The sequence below is a fragment of the Gopherus flavomarginatus genome, chromosome 1 (assembly GCF_025201925.1).
Source record: "Gopherus flavomarginatus isolate rGopFla2 chromosome 1, rGopFla2.mat.asm, whole genome shotgun sequence".
NCBI classification, from domain to species: Eukaryota; Metazoa; Chordata; order Testudines; family Testudinidae; genus Gopherus; species Gopherus flavomarginatus.
This window is the reverse complement of record NC_066617.1, coordinates 148,436,444-148,458,984: the sequence shown is the minus strand read 5'-3', so window position 1 is coordinate 148,458,984 and position 22,541 is coordinate 148,436,444. Positions and strand designations below refer to the sequence as shown.

Genomic DNA, 22,541 nt, shown 5'->3' with positions numbered 1-22,541 from the left:
AATGGCAGGATGGGTGCTGAGGGAGGGATCTGTCAGAACTGATCAGGTATCTGCTGGCTTTAGAACTTTGAGCTGAGATTAGGACCACATGCAGTGACTGGTGACAAGGGGGGTACTGGAGACGTGGCTAGAGAAGGTCTGAATGAGGAAGGAGATAAATCTGTGAGGAGTTTCCTTGATCACTATGAAAGTTCTACTCACTGTGGACACTGGTAAACCCACATGGGTGTACAGCTCAATAAGAAAAACCGGGGGCTGAGGGAGCTGTGTATGGCAATGCATATAGTCAGGGAGAGGTGTGTGATCAAAATGAAAAGTGTCTCTGAGGTTCAGTACCGGGTATCCTATGGCACCAATGGCACTGCCCCACCAGGCCCACGCTCGAAGCCCACAGTGACTACATAGGGGCCCACAAAAGGCTAATCCCGCCCTGACTGCCTGAGCACTATTTCAACTCACATTTTTGGGTGGACCTCCCACAATGCAGAGCACTCCCCTGCAAAAAAAAAAAAAAAAAAAAAAAAAAACACACACACACACACTCTCTCTCTCTCTCCCCTCCTGTTGTTGGAAGGGGAACAGGAGAAAGGACAAAAGAAGCAAGAGAAGAAGGGGAAGGAGGGAGGGATGAAGGAAAAGATGAAACAAAAAGGACAAACCTTAATGTCCCCAGTGATTCTAAGAGACAAAATCCCAAGTGTGGAATAAAATTCTGCCTCCTTAAGCTCCTGTTTTCCATGCCTGGAATTCAACTCTCACCAGATGGATCAGACTGAACAGGCTTCAAACCTCGAGGAGGCTCTTACCTTCTAAACAGAGACATCTTTTTTCTAGTAAAATCACTGAAAGGGAAGGAGAAAACTCGAAAGAGGTTCCCCCTGGCGCTCACGTACAGGAACCTGAATACTCTCTCAGTCCTCAAAGAGAGACCTGGAGAAGGAGACTTGCTGAAGCAAAGCCACAGGGGTCTCTGAGGTTTCCCTGGCCCCTCACCCCTCTCCTGTCTGGCTGATGTCAGCATCTCTCTGTGAGGTCACCACCAATAGTCTGAGGTCCTGCCAAAGGCCTTTGTGATGTCACTGCCACGCCCCTTCCTTTCTGGGCTAATGTCCTGCCCCTGGCCAGGCACTTTGGACGTTTGACCTACTCCCTGTGGATCACCCTACTCAAGGAGCATTCGTTCTAGGAAGCAAGCTGGCTAGATAGTAAACTATCAGATGCTGCTCCTAATGCCACACTCAGTTTTTAAGAAATTATTCGACTTTATGGCCAGAAGAGACCATTACAGCATCTAATCTGACCCCCCTGCATATCACAGGCCTCCTGTATGACACAATAGCTACTTTTGGGCAAACCCATTCCAGAAAGGCATCTACTCTTCGTTAAATGACATCAAGAGATGGAGAATCCACCACTTTCCTTGGTAGCCTGTTCCTGTGATGGATCATCCTCGCTGTTGAAAATTTGTGCCTTAGTTGTAATATGAATTTGTCTCTTTCCATCTTCCAGTCATTGGGTCTTGTTATGCCTTTCTCTGCTAGATTAAATATTTATACCCACTATTTTCTCTCCATTCAGGGTCTTCAACACTTCAATGCAGTGTGTACACCAGCCACAAGCTGCTGACAGAGGGAGCGTTGTGTGTTTTTCACATGTCTGAACTATATAAATCTGCTGAAATAACTTTGTAGTGCAGACCTGGCCAAAGATTCACACACACACACACAGCTTGCAAGGAAAACCTCGTCTGCTCCTCTGCTTTGCAGAATCCAAACACAAGCAAAGCTTGTTAGACCCCAGTGGGTACGGCGGGGAGTCAGGTGTGAACAGACACTATACTTTAGCCACAGGCAGGCACCACCATGGCTTAGCTGGTTAAAGCACCTGTTTTGTAAACAAGAGATCCTGGGTTCAACCTCCAGTGGTGCCTTGTTGACTGGCTGTTGGGGCACCTGGTATTGGCTACTGTCAGAAGATAAGATACAGAGCTTGATGGACCTTTGGTCTAGCCCAGTGTGGCTGTTTTTATGGTTTAAATTACACTCACAGGCACCAATAATAGAGTTATGAAAGTCTGGGAGTTAAGAGCTGATAGGTCAGTGTTCTAGTCCCCTCACATATGACCCCCTCCCTCTGGAGCAGGGTCAGGTCCGGGCTCTCCCACTAAATGCTCATTGTGGCTCCCAGAATCTGTGGGCAGCTCATTTAGTTTGCACTGAGGATTGAGTCCTGCTTTGTGCCCAGTGTCTGAGAATGAAAATCCTAAACCACCCTTTGAAATAACGAATGCAGCAGGACGTGTTATTATCCCTGCCCCAAAGCAGACAGACCAATGGAGAAATGCCATTGAGTCCACGGTAATACTCCATTGCTTTTTTACCTTTTTTGCTTGCTAAACTCCCTTCCAACCTTGTGGGGGTCCAGAGCCCGGTATTGAGCCTGACCTGAGACGTCTATGCTGCAAATTTACCACTCCACGGCCCAAGCCCCGGGAACCTGAGCTGGCATGGGGCAGCCCTAGGTGATTCACTGCAGTGTAGACATAGCCTAGCATTATGTCTACACTGCCATTAACACACCCAAGTCACTATTCTCAAACCCTGGGTCAGTTGATTCAGGTTTGTGGGGCTTGTGCTGCAGGGTAATAAAATTACAGTGTAGAAACTTGGGCTTTAGCCCAGCCTCCAAGACCCCATGAAGGGTGAGGGTCTCCAAGCCTGGACTCCAGTCTGAGCCCAAATGTCTACACTGCAGTTTTTAGCCTCACAACCTGAGCCCCAGGAGCTCAAATCAGATCATCCAGGCCAGCCGGGCCACAGGGATTTTATCACAGTATAGATGCCATCTCAGGGTATGTCTGCATTGCAATGTAAGCCCAGAATTAGTAGAAGTCATGTCAGCAGCACCAACACATAAACATAAACCACGAGGAAAAGACCCACCCTCAAATAAGCTGGGCAGTGTCCTTCTTCCTGCGGTTCATAAGCCCAGCAACCAAAAGTCCTTTAACATGAGCCATCCCCTCTCTGCACCCTACTCACAGCTATTGTCCTTAGTGCAAGCCCAGAGGTGCCTCTGTAGAGTTCATCTCCCATCCCGAGTAGAAAGGGTGGGGGGGGGGGAAGAAAGCACTGTACTCACTATGTTGTCTAGGGACTCACTCATCCCTCCACAGCCATCCTGTCCTAAAGTTGATCTAACAGCTAAATTTCAGTATTAGAACCCAGGCCCTGGCCTACCTGGCTTTGGGAACCATGTTCCCTGCCTAGCAAGTGCTCTTGAATTGAGGATGAGTCCCTCAACTGGGGTCTGCCGAGCACAGTTTTGCTGCCCTCGATTCACACAACAAGGATAACAACCCTTTATTTCTCCTGCCCCAATAACAAGGAGACTGGGAATCCAACACAAGCCAAAAGTGATCATTTCAGCAAGCAATCCAACCTATTTCCAACATACTGTAAAATCCACATGCAGACTCATACGTGAAACCTTGCAAGAAAATCTTCCTGAGAGGGTCTGAAGCCCCTGCTGCTGGAGGGAAGGAGGGAGCCCTGGGATTGAGGAGCACTGGGAATAGGAGGAGGCTGTGGGTTGGGACAGAGGAGAAGGGTGAAGAGGAGTAGGTTCTGGTTGGGAGTGAGGAGCAGTGAGCATAGGAGGGGCTGTGGGTTGGGACTACGGGGCACTGGGAATAGAGGGGACAGGGGTTTGGGCTGAAGAGCATTGTCATTTGGGGATCCAGCAGGACAGGGGAAGGCAGCAGGTGATTCTAATTCCTTAGGGATATTCTGCGTTTGTGTGTGTGCAGGGGAGGAACAAGTTATATACCCAGAGGCTTTTATTCCTCCTGCCTGCAAGGACATAGGGGATGTTATGAAATTGCCCCTTCAGTCCCCCCTCCCCCCACACACACACACAAAGACCCTTCTTAGGAAAGGCAAAATCCTGAAGAGAAAAGTAACACCAGAGAGGACTCCAGAAAGACAGATCTTTAAGGCCTTGGTAAGTAGTTTATCACCTGACCAGGGACTTGAATCCTGGACCCTCAGATTAAGAGCTGATGCCAATGGAGCTAGTCTGGCTCACAAAGGAAGCAAGCAAGTTGGTGCAAAGGTGAAGCTAGTCAAAAAAAAAGAGAGCAGGAAACAATAGGGGAAACCTGCTGCTCTCTCTCTCTTCCCAGCCCTGGCCTGGCCTGAATTAGTGCTGGTTAAGAAGAGGGGAAAATATCGGCGTCTATCACCCTTTCATAGCTGTACAAGAATCAGGTACATTACAGAGGTGCCCATCTGCAAGTGCCAAATGGTTGGCTTGGCTAATGCAGCCTGTAGATGTCCAGGGCACACTGGGATATACAGTCAAATGTCCATCACCATCATTATTTCAAAGGGATAATGATAATGAGAGGAAAGGTCACAATTGACTCAGTAGTTGCATACAAAGGTGCACATTTAGCAGTTACATTGGGAAATTCTGGCTCCTCAGGCTCAGGTTGGCCACCCTGGTCTAGATGTAGAAGTTACAACATTTAAACTTGAATGAGGGGCCAATTTCCCCATAATTTCACACCTTTACATCCAAACACGATGACTTTCTGAATGAACCCTCCTCCTTCAGCCAGAAGATCTTGGGGTGGATGTAGGAGTCACTGGGTAAAATTCTCTGGACTCTGTTCTGAATCAGGTCAGAGCAGTGGTACCTAGTGATCTAGTCTGACTGTAAAGTCTATATATCAACACCAAATATGGTGTGAAATTAATCCTCAGAAACAGCTGTTCCCCACCCAGATAGCAGCAAAGGGCTCTCCAAGGAAGGGGGCTGTTGAGGAAGGAAAGAAGAAAGACGTCCTTCTCTCCCTGGAGGAACTGAGCTCTGTGCTTCGGACAGAAAAGAGGGGAAGGAAATGGCCACACGATGGCAACAGAATCTAAGAAATGAAACACAACAGACTTCTGTGCACATTGATTCTGAAGAGTGAATGAACCTGACTCCTGTATCATGAAAAACCAAAAAGCCATTTCTTTCTATGACTGGGAGAAAAAAGTTCCAATAATTCCTGCCCATTTACTTTTGAATTATTTTACATTATAAAGAAAATTGTAACAAAATTAGTCTGAACTTGAGCTGCCTGTTATTAAAAGCTGGTCCCCAATTCAGTTCCAACTGCTCTGCTAGAAACACCCCCAGGTCCCTGCTCACCCAGGAAGAGAAAAAAGAGAAACCCCCACTCGGCACTGCCCTTGGCTCCAGGCTGCTGTCCTGGGGTGCAGGTGGGGATTGATTGTTTGCTGCTGAGGAGGGAGCCAGTATTGGCCTTTGGTGCTGTGCTCCTAGCATCTGCCCAGCTCAGGCTGTTGTCTGCCTCAGCTGCTGCTTCCAGCCTGCTCTAGAGTCAAACATGCAGGGCCCAGGGGAACAGAGGCTGGGACAGGGCAGCAGCCTGGGTTGAGCTGGGAAAATGCTGGGAGTTCTCGTTCCCTGAGAACTGGCCTGGCTCCCTTCTCAACAGTAAACAAATCAATTCCACGCCCCCTCCCCAGAAAAATCAGCCTGGAGCCTAGGGCAGCAGGGGACGATTCCCTTTAGTTCCCACCGAGGCAGGAGAGAACCCAAGGTGTTTCTAGCAGAGCTTATGGAACTGACATGGGGAAACCAGTCTTTAATAACAGGCAGTTCAAGTTTAAGCTAAGTGTTTTTAATAAGTTTTACAACATTAAATAACCCTTCAATCCTGGTGTTACCATCCATAAAATTGCTTCAGCCTTACAGGTTCCCTAGTGGAAAACTAAACATCTCTTCAAACACAAGGGAGTGGAGATCAGTCAGTGTTCAGTCATCCCACATAGAAGAACCATGTTGTACATACTGGTCCCATCACGTGACCATCGCCTTTGCCTCCTCTCTGTTAAAAGTTTTAGTATTTTGCACAGAAACTTTCTTCCCTCAGGAGAGACCTGGGAACCAGGGCTGCCAGCTAGACAAACACCTTTAAGAGGAGGCGTAACCTGTCAAAAAATCATCTCCCTACTTCAGTTCAGTGACAGCCTGAAATGCTACTTATCCCAGCAGAGCCAGAGGATTGAAAGCAGCTACACCAAACCTCTGTGTAGCTAGCAGGAATGAACACAAACACTTCCTTGTATCTGAAGAGATGTTTCGTTTTACCTTTGGTAAACTACAAGATGAAAGGGAAAGGCGGTGGTGTCAGACATAAAGAGTGAAACACGAAACAATGATCATAGTTATGCCCATAGTGATTGCAAAATATTTCTATATCCTTCTTATTATCATCAGAATATTATTTTCTCTGGCATCTAGACATTGACTAGACCTTGACCAAGAAATTTGGATCTTGATAAAATAACTACCCCTCGTTAAGGTAATGGACTTGACACCCATTAAGGTGTCTCCACGCAGGTTCAAGTACTAACAACAGGCTGCCTTACAGCCATAGCTTTTAATCAGGGCAATACATTGATACAAATTCCTGTTAAATAATTCCTCAGTCAGAGTCCATCTCCCACATTCCTTAAGGCACTGGGCCACCATGTGAACATTTCATTTCCCTCCTCAATTTCACACAGAAACAATTTCATTTGCACAGATCCATGAACAGCAGAACTTCTCTATGTCTCTTGTCTGAGGCTTTTCTATGCCAAGGACCACTTGATCTGCAGTTAGCAACTCCACCACTGAGCTATACTTCCATGACAACAGGAGCATGGAACCATGATCTGCAGGACTTTGAAGGACAGACCCTGCTTCATCGAGCTCTTTTGACATTCCCAGAGCACAGGTTGTTTTAAAAATGGGGTTTGATTAAACTTCTTAGCTGTGGTAAACACCACAGCTTGCACACCCACTGATATAGCTTCTCCCACTGACATAGCGGCCACCTCTTGGGGAAGTGGATTAACTACACCAACAGGAAAACTCTCTCCCCTCTGCATAGAGCAGTGGTTCTCAAACTGTGCAGCAGGACCCCAAAGTGGGTCATGACCCTTTTTTAATGGGGTCTCTAGGGCTGGTGTTGGACTTGTTGGGGCCTGGGGCTGAAGCCAAAAGTCTGAGCCCCATCACCCAGGGCTGAATCCCTCAAGCTTTGGTTTTGCCCTCCCCCAACTGGGGCAGAGCTCAGGCTTTGGTTCACCCCTCCACCTAGTGTGGAGGGGCTTGGGGCTTGGTCCCTCTTTCCAGGGCCATGTAGTAAGCTTTTTTTGGCAGAAGGGGGTTGCAGTGAAAGGAAATTTGAGAAACCCTGGCATAGAGCATCTCTATTAATGAGCTGCAGCAACATAGACTCAATGTTTACTTGCCCTTCACCTCCGAATATATCTAGGCTTGGCTCCCTGTGGCACTATGGGTGATCAGACACTGAAAGTACAGCCATGGAGACACCACACACCAGGCTTGCATAGCTGGCAAGAAGCAAACCTCCACAGGAAGACCCCTATGGTGTCATAGCCCAGCTCCCTAAGCCCTCAGCCATTACCACAAGGGCTTTTCTACACTAATGTTCTGTTCTCACACTGAAGGGTTATTTCCAATTGTTTGCTCAGACCAGCTTCCCCAGCACCCTCACTGCTGTGCAGCTCTGTACAAATGGCCATGGCTGAGCAGCAAGAATTCCTGCCCATTTCCCTTCTGGCTAGAGCATGATGAGAGTGTGTGTGGGTGAACAATGATGCTGTACAGTGTTCATTCCCTGCCTAGACAATTCAGAAAGTCCTTTTTCCCATTGTACCTCCAGCACCTTCCCACACTGCTGGGATCCTTCCTTCATCTCCTGTCAGACCTCTGTCCCTCACCCCTAGTTCTGGGATACCCTCCCAACACTGTCCAACTCCTCTGCTGGCAGGATCTCTTCCCATTCCTTTCATTTCCTGCCTCCCCTCTGAGGAAGACCTCTACACTGTTCATTGAACCCAGTCCGCCTGGGTGAAAACCAGGAACCCTGGCCACTAGACCATACGGGACTTACACAACCAAAAACCATTTACACCTTCACTAACAGATTTACACATTCATATTCAATAACATTTAAAAGTAACCATTCAAAAAAACTTCAGAAACAGACCTCAAAGAGAAATTGCAGAGTTACAATTTATTTGCAAACTTAACACCATTAATTTGAGCTTGAATAGGGACTGGGAGTGGCTGGCTCACTACAAAAGGAATTTTCCCTCTCTTGGTATTGACATCTCCCCATCAAATATTGGGAGTGGACCACATCCACCCTAACTGAATTAGCCTTCAACACTGGTTCTCCCTTTGTAAGGTAACTGCCTTCACTTCATGTTCCGATATATATTTATGCCTGTAGCTGCAATTTTCACTCCATTCATCTGAAGAAGTGGGCTTTTTACCCACGAACGCTTATGCCCAAATAAATCTGTTAGTCCTTAAGGTGCCACTGGACTCCTCATTGTTTTTGTGAAATGAAAGCAAAACTCTTTCTAAACTGATCTTAACACTTTCAATGCCCTTACAAACTTAGATGCTTCTCACCACAGGCTGGCTGGTGGCTTTTCAGCCAGGCCCTCCCCTTTGATCAGCGTTTCAGTTGCTTGGTGTGTTGGTGTCTGTAGATGTAGGTGGCAGAGAGAGATAAAGCATGGCAAATATCTTTCCTTTTATCATGTCCTTTCTTCCCTCTTGGCTTTGCCCCCCCTTCAGAGTCAGGTGAGCATCACTGCATCGCTCCAAGCAAGGTTAAGCAATTCCCCTCATGTAACTTCAGGCAGGTGAGTCACTGCATTGTAGCTCCCTTGATGGACAATAGCTGTTGATGGTCTGTTTGACACCCTGTCCGGGCATTGCTTACTTTCCTTGCTGTTGTCACTGGGGAGCTAATATCTGGCTGATTCCCCAACCTTACAGCATAGTGACAACCATACTACACAATTCTCATAACTTCATATGCATTAATGGTATACATCTATGGGTAAAGAAATGACTTTCAGCAGATCATGTCCTTTCCCTCAATATCTTACAAGTCATGCTTTATATGTAAGATCATGATTATATAAGAATGAGGAATATGGGGGTTACAGCATGCTCCCCCAAAGGTATAGAATGTCACACTGAGATTCTATTTTCATTTGTTATGTAACCAGTTTTGACCTCTGTGCCTAACACTTATAATCACTTAATATCTATCTTTCTGTAGTTAATAAATGTACTTTAATGTTTCACACTGACCTGTAAAATTATCCAAAGTGGGAAAGCTGCTCAGATTAAAAAGGCTGGTGCATGTTCACTTACTTTTTGAGGAAGTGGCAAATTAATTAATGAGCTTGCACTTTTCAAGAGGTTTTGAGCAGTGTAAGATGGTACATTTCTGAGGTGCAAGGCTGAGGGCTGGGGAGATATGTTGGTGTCACTCTATGTATAATTGAGGAGTGGTTTATAGAGCATTCATGCAACTTAGTTGGGTGCATTGCTGCATGTTGTTGGTTGAGTGATCACAGCACCAGGAGGGATTTTGCTGCTTATCACTTGTGCAGCATTGTAAGACACAGCCCAGGCTGGAGAGATAAGAGGACAGAGCAGTCCCACAGTTTGGGATTGTACCCTACGGATCCCACCACACAGAGACCCTCCTGTGACAAGCTGTGGTAATATTGTGCTTAGTAGTCTGCCTTGTAGCTTCAACAGCTGCAGATGCAAGATGAATTACAAGTACTTTGACCTTTTTTCCATGTTTGTCCAATGCCACCTTTTGACACTTGTCAGCAAAAAGACCCGTTTCTTTTGCAAGCATGTGTATGGATAGCCAGAGATGGGCTTCTCCGTTAACAAAAAAGATTGACCAAAAGGTGACAAGAGGAGGCACGTTCAGCAAGGCTGCACTGGATGCTGGATCCTGAATCTGCTCTTTATACAGCAGGTCTCTTGGCAAGCTCTGCCATGGTGCCACTCTCTGGGACTTCTCCCATAACTGCTCCATTTTTCATCAAGAACAGTAACATGAAAGGTGAAAGGACAGTAATTCTACATTTCCTGCAACCGCTGCAGAGAACCCTCCAGAAGGGTCTCTGTGCATAGATATCCTCAGTGAATTGCATGGGTCCCCGACACAGGCTCTCATGTCACAGCAATTGCAGTCTAAGCAACCTCTTTGCCTATGCAATAGTATTTTTATCAAGTCCACACTGAGGATTTGATTCTCTCCAATGCTCCGCTGGAAAGAAGCCTTTTACTTAACAAGCAATTACTTGGGCTGTCAAGGGAGGTCTCCTCTGTTTCCTAGGAAGACACAGGACAATGTGAGCAGAGGAGACAAAAGCCATAGAACAAGGCACTACTGGGAGTTGAAACCAGGATCTCTTGTTTACTAGGCAACGCCTTTAGCCTGCTAAGCCATGGTGCCTTCCTCAATGACCTCTTTGCAACCATTCCACTTGATGGTCCAAGACAACATCTTCAGATTCCAAAGTACAGATATTCCCCATTTCTCTCAAGACTTGCAGACTTTTTGCTGTCTGGCTCTGTGCACAGAAAGCCACAGCTTTTAACATGCACTTCTCCTACAAGATGCTCTGATCATATACTGATTAGTACTCTGTGTTTCAGTCTCAGCAACTTCAGCTCAACTCTGAGTCATGGTAACCTTTCCATCAGCTCCAGACTTACCATTTAACACTTTCCAAGACTTAGCTGCAAGGGAGGCTCTCTGTGTCTTGAACAAGGATTGTGCAGTGAGGTCTTTTCTTTTCATGAGAAGAGATACAAAAAAAGGAGCCTGACAGAAAAGCCAGCAAAGAGTCCTGTTATAGACTAACAGACGTTTTGGAGCATGAGCTTTTGGGGTGAATACCCACTTCGTCAGATGCAGCAAGGAAGAACTGGAAGGCCAAACCAGGATCTCCTGGTTAGTAGGAAGGCTCTTCAGCCAGCTCTTCCCAAAGGTCATTATCTAGAGACCACTTCCCACAGAGACCAATTATGGTTACAGACCCATCCTGAAATTAGAGCAGGATATTTTAAAGCTTTATCTCACAGTAAAATAACACAATTCAAACATGTAATCACAGAGGAGAAAGCACTCCTTCATTTCATATTTATTGCTACTGATCCCCTGCCAAACCCACAACCAGAGTCCTGCAGCAGCGGCTGTGCTAGAGGAGGCAGTGACTCAGCCACTGTTGTAAAGCAGAAGGTTTATTAGTAGTCTGGAATAAAGCCTGGGAAAGTTCTGTGTTAGCACAGGAAGCAGGAAGATTCAGCAAAGTCCATCTTGGGGAGACCCAGAACTCAGAGCCTGGGCTCTCCCCTCGAGTCCCAAAGCCAGCAGACTCCTTGCTTCCATCAGCCCAACTCAGCCAGGCCCTTTGCCCCTCTTCTGTCCTTTGTTCTGTTTCCCTGGAAACCTGGTCACCTGGCCTCCAGCTCTTTCCTTGTTCTCCAACTCGTGCCAGCCAGCTGGCTCCTTGCAGCAGGTGCACCCCAGCCATCAGTTGCTAGGAGACAGAATGTGTGGCCATTGTCTAGGCCCAAGCAGCTAGACAGCAGCCACACCTACCCTTTAGGGGTCTCTGCCAAGATTAAACACCATTGTCCCACCACCTAGATCAGTGGTCCCAAAACTTTTGAGGGTTACGGTCCCCCCACTTATCTTTGTCCATGCACCCCAAATCCACAGCAGGGAGTGGGGCCACAGCTATGGGGAAGGGACACAGAAAGGGGTAAGGGGACTGAGACAGGGGTCAGAGCTGAGGGTAGGAGCTGAGACTGGCAGTGGAGCCCCAGGAGCAGTGCTGGCAGCCAGGGCGAGCAGCTGGGGCTGGGGCCAGGAGCAGAGCTGAATGATGATCCCTTTCATGCAGTATCTAGGACATCTATTACTGAACCACCAAGGCTTCAGCTCCTTTGGGGAATTTCCAACTGCTCAATCCTGCTGCTATTCCAGGGGAGCAATTCCTGACTACAGTTAGCATTTATCTCAGCCCCGTTCTGTGCATCACAGGTTTCTCTAGGAAAGGGCAGTGAATGGTTCTAGGGTCCAGTGATCCTCATTCAAATCAAGCTAGAACCTGAGACTCCTTCCCCTTTCCTAGGCTGTGAGAGGGGAGGCATTTCAAAGAGCTCTTGGAGCTATAGCATGTGGCTAAGGAAAGAGAAAAAGCCTCATATCGCCCTCTGCTCTGGGTGCTGGGTTTACTCCTGAAGCCTCTGCCACTCACCTAGTGCCCTATGTGTCATCCCTGACCTTTCCTGCTGGTCCTCGCTATAGACTTGCTATATAGGAGCAGAGGCAGCGCAGGAGCCTTCTGGGGACACAGATCTGAAGCTTTCAGAGAGACACATTGTCTGAGACATCAGAGTGCTGTAAACCCTGCAGCCACCCCCTCAATCAGGGGCCTGTTCTAGCCCTGAGTCTGGGCTATCGCAAACCGTCCCATAGAGCAGGGTGCCCACAGATTACAGCCTGAAAATAGGCATGTGAGACTAATTCCTGCTTTCACTGACAGGGCTTCCCCTAGACCAAGTGGCATCTCAGGCAAGATGTAACTTCAGTGGCCCCCCTCCCCGCTCCATATGTTAAACCATTGAATACCTTATTTTTTATTGCATTTGTAGCTCATTTCATGATATTGATGCACAATTTGGATGCATGATTTTCTCTATCATATAGGACAATACATTTTCATGCTAGGATGTGTAAATCTGTATTTATTCATGCCATATATAAGCAAATAAAAAAATAATTTCCTTTAAGCACATAGAAACTTTTAATTTTAACAGTAACAGAAATGTACTAACATCTAGAAATGGAACTGTCACCAGCAGAGGGTGAGCCAGTATTAAATAGTGTTACAGTAGGAGACAGCGTTAGGATGTTAACCCCCGGACTTTTGTCCAGAGATTGCTTCTCTCGCTTTTCCCCCATGAACTGAAGCGCAGCATTCAAGAGATCCAAAGACTAGTTGATGACATTTCCAAGTGCTAAAATAGCAAGCGATGTCCATCTTGCATTGGCCATTGTTGACTGGAGAGATGGTTGAGAATAAGGTTCAAGGTGAGAAGCAGCAGGCCAAAAAGACCACCTGCAGATGCTGAAGTAACTCAGTTGGGAGAGCATTAGATTGACGCTCTAAAGGTCCCTGGTTCAATCCCAGGCTTCAAAAGGCTCTTTCATCCCTCTTTTTGCAGGAGTGGGCTGTTTCCCAGAAACACAGCAGTTCCTTTACCTGATGTGAGTCCCTCATTTCAGGCTTTGCTGCAGGAAAAGGCAGTATTGGCTTCTGCACCCATTTGGCTCATGTGATCTTTCTTTCTTCTCTTGCTCTTTCTCAGCAAGGGGCAGAAAAAAGCAGCTCTTCTTCAAGCTGAGATCATAAGGGTGATGTAAGGATGACTTCCTGAGCCCTGGCTCCAGTCCTCTGCTCTTCCAGCTGACCCATCAAAGAGCTACCTCCATTTTCTCCAGGTTCGGCCATCGGTATGTGCCAGGGTGAGCACCACCAACGTGCATGGAATTTGTGCTGCCCTGCCCTGCCCCCCACTGTGATGGAGTTTCTGTAGTGTAGTGGTTATCACGTTTGCTTACCATGCAAAAGGGCCTCAGCCCAAAACTGGGGAGAAATATGCTGACTTCCTTTTCCCAGCTCCCCTTGCTGTCCAACAAGGTGTTCCTCCTCCTGCCACTGGCCTATCCCTGGGATAACCCCAACCCCTGCACGATAGAGGATGGTGACATCAGTGGACAAAGTACTTTGGTGTCAGCCTGGGGAACTAGAGGAATTAGGCCAGTTGCCTTTTGAATGCTTGTGGCTTGGTCTCCTCTGCCCTTGGAGGTTGGCCTATGGAGGCCAGCTCTTCCTGTTGGCCTCCTTTGCCAAAGGAGGAAGTGAGTCAGGAATGGGGCAAAAGAAGAAAGTCAAGCTGAGGAAGGCAGGGAAGAAGCTAAGTGCATCATTGCAGCTAAGTGGGCTTAGTAGTAGCCACCATTCATTCTGCCAAAGCCTGGGGAGGTGCAGTTGGCTGCTGGGAGGTAGAATCCTGTGCCTGCCTCTTGGCATCCCAGGGGTGGGTACTTGGAGTCCAGGAGAAGAAAAAGTAGGGTTCTGAGGGAAGGAAAAGACATAATGGTGAGTCCTAGTGGGCTTTCTGACAAGATGGTTTTCCGGTTTAGGCTTGGGAGGAGCCTGCGAGCTGTGGGTGGAGTTGTTCCAGTGAGAACCGCTGCTCTTGTCTTGTAGACCTGGGGGCGCCAGTGACAGCTTGCGAGGGGGCAGGTGCTGGCTTGAGTGAATGGGATATAGGAAACCCCAGCCTGTCCCTCTGGGGCCAGGTCTACTGCTTGTCTCCTGTGTTGTGACATCCAAATTTAAATCTTTCTAGCATGTCCTGCAGCTCGTCTATTAAGCCTTCCTGGCTGACCTGATTGTTGCCAAAGTAGCTCATTTGGGAGTATATTAGATTGAAGATCTGAAGGTTTCTGGCCTGATACCAGGCTTTAGCACCCCCTCCACCCTGAGCATGTCATGCTGGGCTTTCTTCTGGGTGTGCAGCTATGCCTTGAACTCACAAATTTTCCTAATTTCAGAGGCAACACTTGCAGAGGGCGTGTGTGGGGTCATGTGCCCCACCTGGGTTAGCTATCGCCTGCTACATCATGTGATGCTGCCAGCACAGCAAGGAGGTGCCTGGGGCAGCCAACGGAAAGGGGAGGCACATCAGACTCTTCAGTGGCAATTTGGCCCACTCAGTCCCTCTCGGGGGAAAGGACTTGCTGCCAAAAGTGGTGGTGGTAGAGCTGCCACCCACTGTGGGTTTTTTTTTTTTTTTTTTTTTTTTTTTTTGCTGCATGGGGCAGAATAAACGCTGGATCTGGCCCTGCTCCACGGAAGACAAGTTGTTAAATCCCAGATGAGTGGAGTTATATCAGTTCTCAGCCTGAGTCCTTAGGTCTTAATCCTGAGGATATTGTCCCATCATGGGGTCATTTCCCACCTTTCTTTCATACAGAAGCACAATTTTCCTTGCACAGACACAGGAACAGCAAGCCCCAGGCTGCTGCTGCTACCCCAGTGGCTGAAGGAGGAGGAGAGGGCACTTACCATACAGGGTGGGCTGTACCCCCTGTACCTGCACCCCCTGCCCACACCAGCCCCGCACCCCCTGCCCTGCCCACAGCCAGCCCCTGTCTCTAGCCAGCCCCACACCCCCTGCCCTGTCTCCAGCCAAACCCTGCCGCACCCCCCTGCCTGAAGCCAGCCAGTCCTGCACTCCTCTGTCTCCAGCCCTGCCAACCCCTGCTGCACCCCCTGCCCTGCCTGAAGCCAGCCAGCCTGCTGCACACAGCCCTGTCTTCAGCCAGCCCTGCACCCCTTGCTCTGCCTGCAGCCAGCCCCTGTTCCAGCCAGCCCTGCACCCCCTGCCTGCAGCCAGCCCCTGACGCATCCCCTGCCTGCACAAGCCCCGCACCCCCTGCCCAAAGCCAGCATGTCTCCTGTCATGGTATAATTCCCCACTCTGAACCTTAGCGTCCAAAAGATGGGGTACCAGCATGAATTCCTCTAAGCTCAGTTACCAGCTTAGTACTTGTAGCGCTGCCACCAACCAGGAATTCCAGTGCCTAGTACACTCTGGTCCCCCCAAAACCTTGCCCAGGGACCCCCAAGACCCAGTCCCTCTGGATCTTAACACAAGGAAAGTAAACCCTTTCCCTCACCGTTGCCTCTCCCAGGCTTCCCCTCCCTGGGTTACCCTGGAAGATTACTGTGATTCAAACTCCTTGAATCTTAAACAGAGAGGAAAATGTACCTTTCCCCCTCCTTCTCTCTTCCCCTCCCAGACTCTCCCTGAAAGAGACAGTAATCCTAACACAGAGAGAAAATTAACCTTTCTTTCTCCCTTCCCTCCTTTCTCCCCACCAATTCCCTGGTGAATCCAGACCCAGTCCCCTGGGGTCTCACCAGAATAAAAAAACAACAATCAGGTTCTTAAACAAGAAAAGCTTTTAATTAAAGAAAGGAAAAAAAGGAAAAATTATCTTTGTAAATTTAAGAAGGAATAGGTACAGGGTCTTTCAGCTATAGACACTGGGAATACCCTCCCAGCCTAAGTATACAAGTACAAATTAAAATCCTTTCAGCAAATACCAATTTGAACTCCTTTCAGCCAAATACACATTTGAACTCCTCCCAGTCAAATGCACATTTGCAAATAAAGAAAACAACCATAAGCCTAACTCGCTTTATCTACCTAGTACTCACTATTCTGACCTTATAAGAGCCTGTATCGGAGAGATTGGAGAGAAACCTGGTTGCACATCTGGTCCCTCTGAGCCCCCAGAGTGAACAACAGAGGCGTAGCGAGCGCCCTCCATACCCTCCGACCGGAGGGGGCCCCGCAAGGAAGGGGGCCCCTAAAAGTGGCAAAAAAATGTAAGGTATAACTAGGTAAGTGACATTTATTGACGCTATTGCACAATCCATGTCGGTTTTACTGACAAAACCGTGAAGTCATTATGATACATCATAATGCTATTGGCTACATCAGTTGTCTGTCGGTCAGTTTCGAATTTTAGTTGGACCCATTCAAAGAATGTGTATTTGCGTTCATAATGGCGGTCGGCGCATAAATGTTATTAATTTAGTTGTTTAATTTTTTATCGTTTCCAATGCAGAAGCGTGCTTTGTGATGTCTAAGAGAATGTACAAGAGCGGAGCTAGTAAACGAAAGGCAGCAAAAGATACCGAGAAGGAACTTGAGAAAATTCCAAAGTTGTCAACGTATTTTGCGCTGCAATCCAACGTACAGGTACAGGCACATGAAACGGACAGCGCTAGCAGCGACGAATCGTATCCAGAGGTATCCAGAAGTGCTTCAAGTGAGGTTGAAGGTGAAGCCAGTTGTTCTACCAAACAAACTGTGACAGATATTCCAGCTGCTGCCGGGAAAGAAGTATCTGAATCTGAACCACTCACTGATGATCCAGGAGATTGGCCGTCTATAATATCGGACAGGCAAGTGTGTGACATTGTTGCACATGGCCTACCGCAGCTGAATGAAAGTTACAAATTTCCATTTAACGAGGAAAGACGGAAGTTCACAAGTACTCATTTCTATCGAACCATGGCAAATGCCAAGAAAATAAGACGTTCATGGATAATGTACTCAGTTCAGAAAGATACCATTTTTTGTTTTTGTTGTAAATTATTTGGCACTGGCGACATACCGCTATGTCGTGGAACATCTGCTTGGAAAGCACTGTCAAAAAGACTTCAGCAGCATGAAACAGGCAAAGGTCATCAAGACTGTATGGTGAAATGGTTTGACCTTCGGTCAGGCATAGTAAACCGTACATCTATTGACCAACTCGAATTGCAGGCTTTTCTGAAAGAAAGAGATTTCTGGAGAAATGTTGTCAAACGCATGGTTGATGTCGTTATTTCCTTGTCCGAAAGAAACTTGGCATTTAGAGGAAGTAATGAAAAGCTCGGCGATCCTTCGAATGGCAACTTTTTGGGACTGTTTGAATTGCTTGCAAAGTATGATACTGTCCTCAGCGAACTTTTACAGAGGATTAAGAAGGCAGAGACACATGTTCAGTACCTCAGTCCACAGATCCAAAACGAGCTGATTCAACTTGTTGCCAGTAACATTCAAGAGGCCAACATAGCGCAGCTTAAAAAAGCAAAATATTATTCAGTTATTTTGGACTGTACTCCCGACGTGTCACATGAAGAACAGATGTCTGTGGTGTTACGCTTTGTTGAATGCAACGGTGAAGATGGTGTCAATATTCGTGAAGCGTTTGTTGGTTTTCTTAATGTTCATGATACAACTGGCGAGGGCTTATTGGAAGCATTTCTTGAAAAGGCAAATAACTTAGAAATAGACATTGCTGACATGAGAGGCCAAGCTTATGATAACGGCGCAAATATGAGAGGGAAGAATAAAGGAGTTCAAGCCTGCATGCTAGAAATAAATGACCGTGCCTTGTATGTACCATGTGGAGCTCACACTTGGAATCTTGTGATCTCAGACACGGCAAAGTCATCGAAATATGCCGTTGACTTTTTCGGTCTGATTAACAGAATATACATTATCTTTTCTTCTTCACCTTCACGTTGGGATATACTTCAAGAACATATGCCAATATCTGTTAAAGGGTTATCAGACACTCGTTGGGAGTTGAGAATTAATGCTGTGAAGCCATTGCATTATCACCTTGAAGAATTGTGCAATGCTTTGTCATCTTTGCGAGAATATGTGCTCGAAAAGAAAGATGGCAATACAGCAACAGAAGCCGGTGCACTTTTAGACCATGTTACTACGTGGCCTTTTGTTCTGACTGTGTACACGTGGTACGATATACTATTTCACGTCAATAAAACCAGCAAATTAATTCAGTCACCAGATGTATCAATTGACGTACTGCAGGCAGAAGTCGGTGCTACAATGAAGTTTTTGGAAGACTATCGAAATACAGGATATAATTCTGTGATCACAAACACACGTGAAATAGCAGAGCATATGGGTACTGAGCAGGTGTTTCCAGAAACCAGGGTGCGACGTAAGAAGAGAATGTTTGATTACGAATGTGCTGATGATTCGAGTCGTCTTTCTGCCGAAGAAAAATTCAAATCGCAGTTCTTTCTTGTTCTCACTGATCAGGCCATATCTTCTGTTTCGTCGCGATTTGACCAACTCGTGGAGTGGTATAAGTTGTTTGGATTTCTGTACAACACTAACAGCCTGAAGCAGTGTCACAGAGAAAATGAACTGGAGAATCACAGCAAGTATTTTGAAAGAAAAATGGGAGACATTGATGCCAACGAACTCATAATGGAATTGAATCGTTTTATTTATGTCATCGAGAAAGAGAGAGGACTTGTCACGGCAAACAATTTTTTAACATACATATACAAGAACAGCCTTCAGGAGATATATCTGAATCTTTGCATTTGCATCAGAATTCTTCTGACCACACCAGTTACTGTCGCTGGTGCTGAAAGGAGCTTCAGCAGAATGAAACTGATCAAGAATATCCTGCGCTCAAACATGACAGATGACAGGCTTTCTGCGCTTGCAGTTATCTCAATCGAAAACAAGATTGCCAGATCTCTGGACTATGATGCATTGATTAACCAATTTGCGGAGAACAAGGCTCGAAAGAAGCGCTTTGCGTAAATACGGAATACATGTACACTGTAGGCCTATGTATACATAATATGAACCCTGTATATTGTATAAAATAAATGCCGCATTCCAGTTTCTGCATTGTAAGGGGCCCCAGACATATGTTTGGAGGGGGCCACGTTCTTTGTTGCTACGGCCCTGGTGAACAACAACCAAAAAACTAAGAGCACACACAAAATTTCCCTCCCTCAAGATTTGAAAGTATCCTGTCCCCTGATTGGTCCTCTGGTCAGGTGACAGCCAGGCTCACTGTTCTTGTTAACCCTTTCCAGGCAAAAGAGATATGAAGCACTTTTGTTCTATTAACTCTTACTTATCAGTTTATGACATCTCCAGCCCAGGGGCGGCTCTAGGCATTTCGCTGCCCCAAGCACAGCAGGCAGGCTGCGTTCAGCGGCTTGCCTGTGGAAGGTCCGCTGGTCCCACGGCTTCAGCGGACCTCCTGCAGCCATGCCTGAGGGAGTTCCACCGAAGTCGCGGGACCAGCGGACCTCCTGCAGGCAAGCCACCGAAGGCACCCTGCCTGCCACCCTGCGGTGCCAGCAGATCACCCCCCGCTGCATACTGCCGTGCTGGGACCTGGAACCGCCCCTGCTCCAGCCAGCCCCACATGCCCTGCCCTGCCTGCAGCCAGCGCCGCATTCCCTGTCTGTAGCCAGCCCCTGATGCACCCCCTGCCTGCACCAGCTCTGCACCCCCTGCCCTGCCTGCACGAGCTCTGCACCCCCTGCCCTACCTGCAGCCAGCACCGCACCACCTGCCCTGTCTTCAGTCAACCCCTGCCACATCCCCCTGCCTGAAGCCAGCCAGTCCTGCTCTCCTCTGTCTCCAGCCCTGCCAACCCCTGCCACACCCCCCTGCAGCCCTGCCTGAAGCCAGCCAGCCCACCCCACACACCCGTCTCCAGCCAGCCCCACCCACCTGGGTAGGTGGCAGGTTATATGGGCTCCAGGTGCCCCAGCACCAGGAATATTCAGGGCTGGGGGCTGTGCTCCACCAATAGCTGGAGCTGGATTTCTCCCCTGGCCTTACCTGGAGCAGGCACCGGCCCCTGCCATCACTACTCCCCGCCCTAGAGCATCCCTCCTCCCACCCAGTAGCATAGGGCAGTCAGGGGGGGAAGCGGCCACTCCCCTCTGAGCACATTTCCAAAATCGACGTCTTTCCAGGCAGCCAGCACTGGGCTCTGGACTCGGAGTCTGGAGCCGGGTTTTGCGTGTGGCCGCCAGCTGGCTCTCCGCTGCGCACCACCCTCCTGCGTCCCCAGCCCTGCTCGCTGGCTCCGGGGCTGCAGGCAGCATCGGCTGGTTGCTGGGCTCCCCGGGGGGTGAGGAGGAGGAGGCAGCGCCCGGCTGCAGCTGCCCAGCTCCCTGAGCAGGGGTGGGCTCTGCCGGGAGGGGAAGGGGCGGCAGTGCAGCCCCCCCAGTGCAGCAGGGGACTGAGAAGCAGCAACAGCCCTGTTGATCCCAGGCAGCTCCCTGCAGAGCAAGGCGGCTGTGCGGCAGGGAAGGGGGCTCTGAAGCGCAGCTGGTGCCAGTGGAGAAGGACGGAAAATGGGGGGAGGAGGATGTTTTTTTCTTGTGGTCTCTCTTCAGTGGAGGGGGCTGAGGGAGCAGCAGGACCAGGAGGCAAAGGAGCGACTTTGGGTTATTGCCCCCCCCATACTTACCGCACCCCCCATACTTACGCACCCTAGTGTTGCGCCCGGGGCTGTGAAACTGCTTAGTGCAGCTTGTGAAGGAGGCGGGGTTACGGTGCCAGTTATGTCTCCTCAGTCTCACTGCTGAATAGCTGCAGACCCAGTGCTCAGAATTCAGCAATGTTCTCAGGGACGCTACAATGCTCTACACAAGTTTTCAGTTGCCTGCTAAATGCTTCAGCAATGCCACCTTTTCACTTAGCTATCTCCTGAATAGTGGTGACTGGGGGCAGGGGGGGCGGGCGAAGTGTAGCAGATGCCAATTTGAGGTGAATAGGCTCTTGGACAGATTCTACTGGGTTTATGGTGCTTTGTGCTATGGACTGGAGCAAAGTGGCTGGTAGATAACCAGGTCTCTGGTTAATAATTGTTCTCTAAATTCAGCTTTCTTCGCTCTCTCTGTGAATTATCACTAATTCAAAATAGTAGTGTGCAAGCTGACGGCATAATGGTAATAGCATAATCTCTTGTTATAGCATTGTAAACCCTACTACCTGATTAGTAATTGGATATGTCGGTTGGCACCTTTTTTTTTTATGTGTTCGCTCCCCCTGATGTTAGAACCTGGCTACACCACTGGGGAGGGGAGCTTCCTATACCTGAGCAGCTGGGGCTTGGGTGAATTTTGTGACACCCTGCCCCCCCCCCCAGCCACCACCCTGCAGTTCCCACTCCTGCACCACGCTGGGCAAGGGGCAGCCCCATCCCCAGTGAGGCTATGGTGAGGGGCAGCAGCAGGGGAGGCCACATGTGATGGCAACCCCCCTGGTACCCACCATAGGGGAGGTGAGTGGGCTTTCTGGACCTGAGAGGGGCCTTAGGAGCATGTGCAGTGACTGGGGCTGGGGAGAGGAGGAGTCCCTCTCCTGGAGCTTGCTGCTGCCAGTGGGAGGGTGGGGGCGAGTCCTCTCTGGCCCTAGCCCTGGGGCCAGGGCCAGCTTTAGGAAGTGCGGGCCCAATTTGAACACTTTCGGCGGGGCCCTGGCAGGGATGACTTAAAAAGAAAAAAGTGTAAAAAAAAAGCCTTCCATTTCTTCCATGTATTATTTACTTTCCATAACTATATAAATAATAAAATTATATATTATATACATTGCATCATATATGCTGTTGATTGGTTATTAATGACTGCAGTTTCACATGCGTGGGTCCTCGCCATTCCCTGGGGGTGTGCACAAATTGGGGTCCCTGCTGCTTCCTGCCCCCCTCATTGAAGCAGGTGTGCAGGTTACTGGCCTGGGAACTGCAGGGCAGCAGTGGACATGTGGCTGGTTCGAGGCAGGGCAGGGGCTGACTGGAGGTAGGGTCTGGCTGCAGGCAGAGCAAGGGGTGCGGGGCTGGCTGGAGAGAGGGGAGTGTGGGGCAGGCTGGCTTCAGGCAGAGCCACAGGGGGGTGCAGCAGGGGTTGGCAGGGCTAGAGACAGGAGTATGGGACTGGCTGGCTTCAGGCAAGGGGGTACAGCAGGGGTTGGCTGGAGACAGGGCAGGACGGGCAGGGGTGTGTGGCAGGGACAAGGCAGGGGGGTTGGTAGGGGCTGGCTGTGGGCAGGGGGTGCAGAGCTGGCTGCAGGCAGCGGGGGGCAGGGCTAGTGTGGGCAGGGCAGGGGGTGCAGCAGAGGCAGCTGGAGCCCCAGCCCTTTAAATAGCTCCCAAGCCTCCCACTATCCTGGGGCTATTTAAAGGGCCC

General features: G+C 48.7%; 2 protein-coding genes and 1 non-coding gene across 4 annotated transcripts in view; 2 read left to right on the top strand and 1 right to left on the bottom strand.

Annotated features, from left to right (window-relative positions):
- The window catches only part of LOC127046670 (zinc finger protein 436-like), a 545,929-nt gene that overhangs the window by 435,897 nt on the left and 87,491 nt on the right, over nt 1-22,541 (top strand). The window lies entirely within an intron of this gene.
- Nucleotides 1-22,541, bottom strand: part of LOC127043044 (zinc finger protein 34-like) — a 320,191-nt gene that overhangs the window by 233,789 nt on the left and 63,861 nt on the right. The window lies entirely within an intron of this gene.
- TRNAV-GAC (transfer RNA valine (anticodon GAC)) lies at nt 13,058-13,134 on the top strand. Its single transcript has one exon. It is a non-coding gene; the product is annotated as a tRNA-Val (tRNA).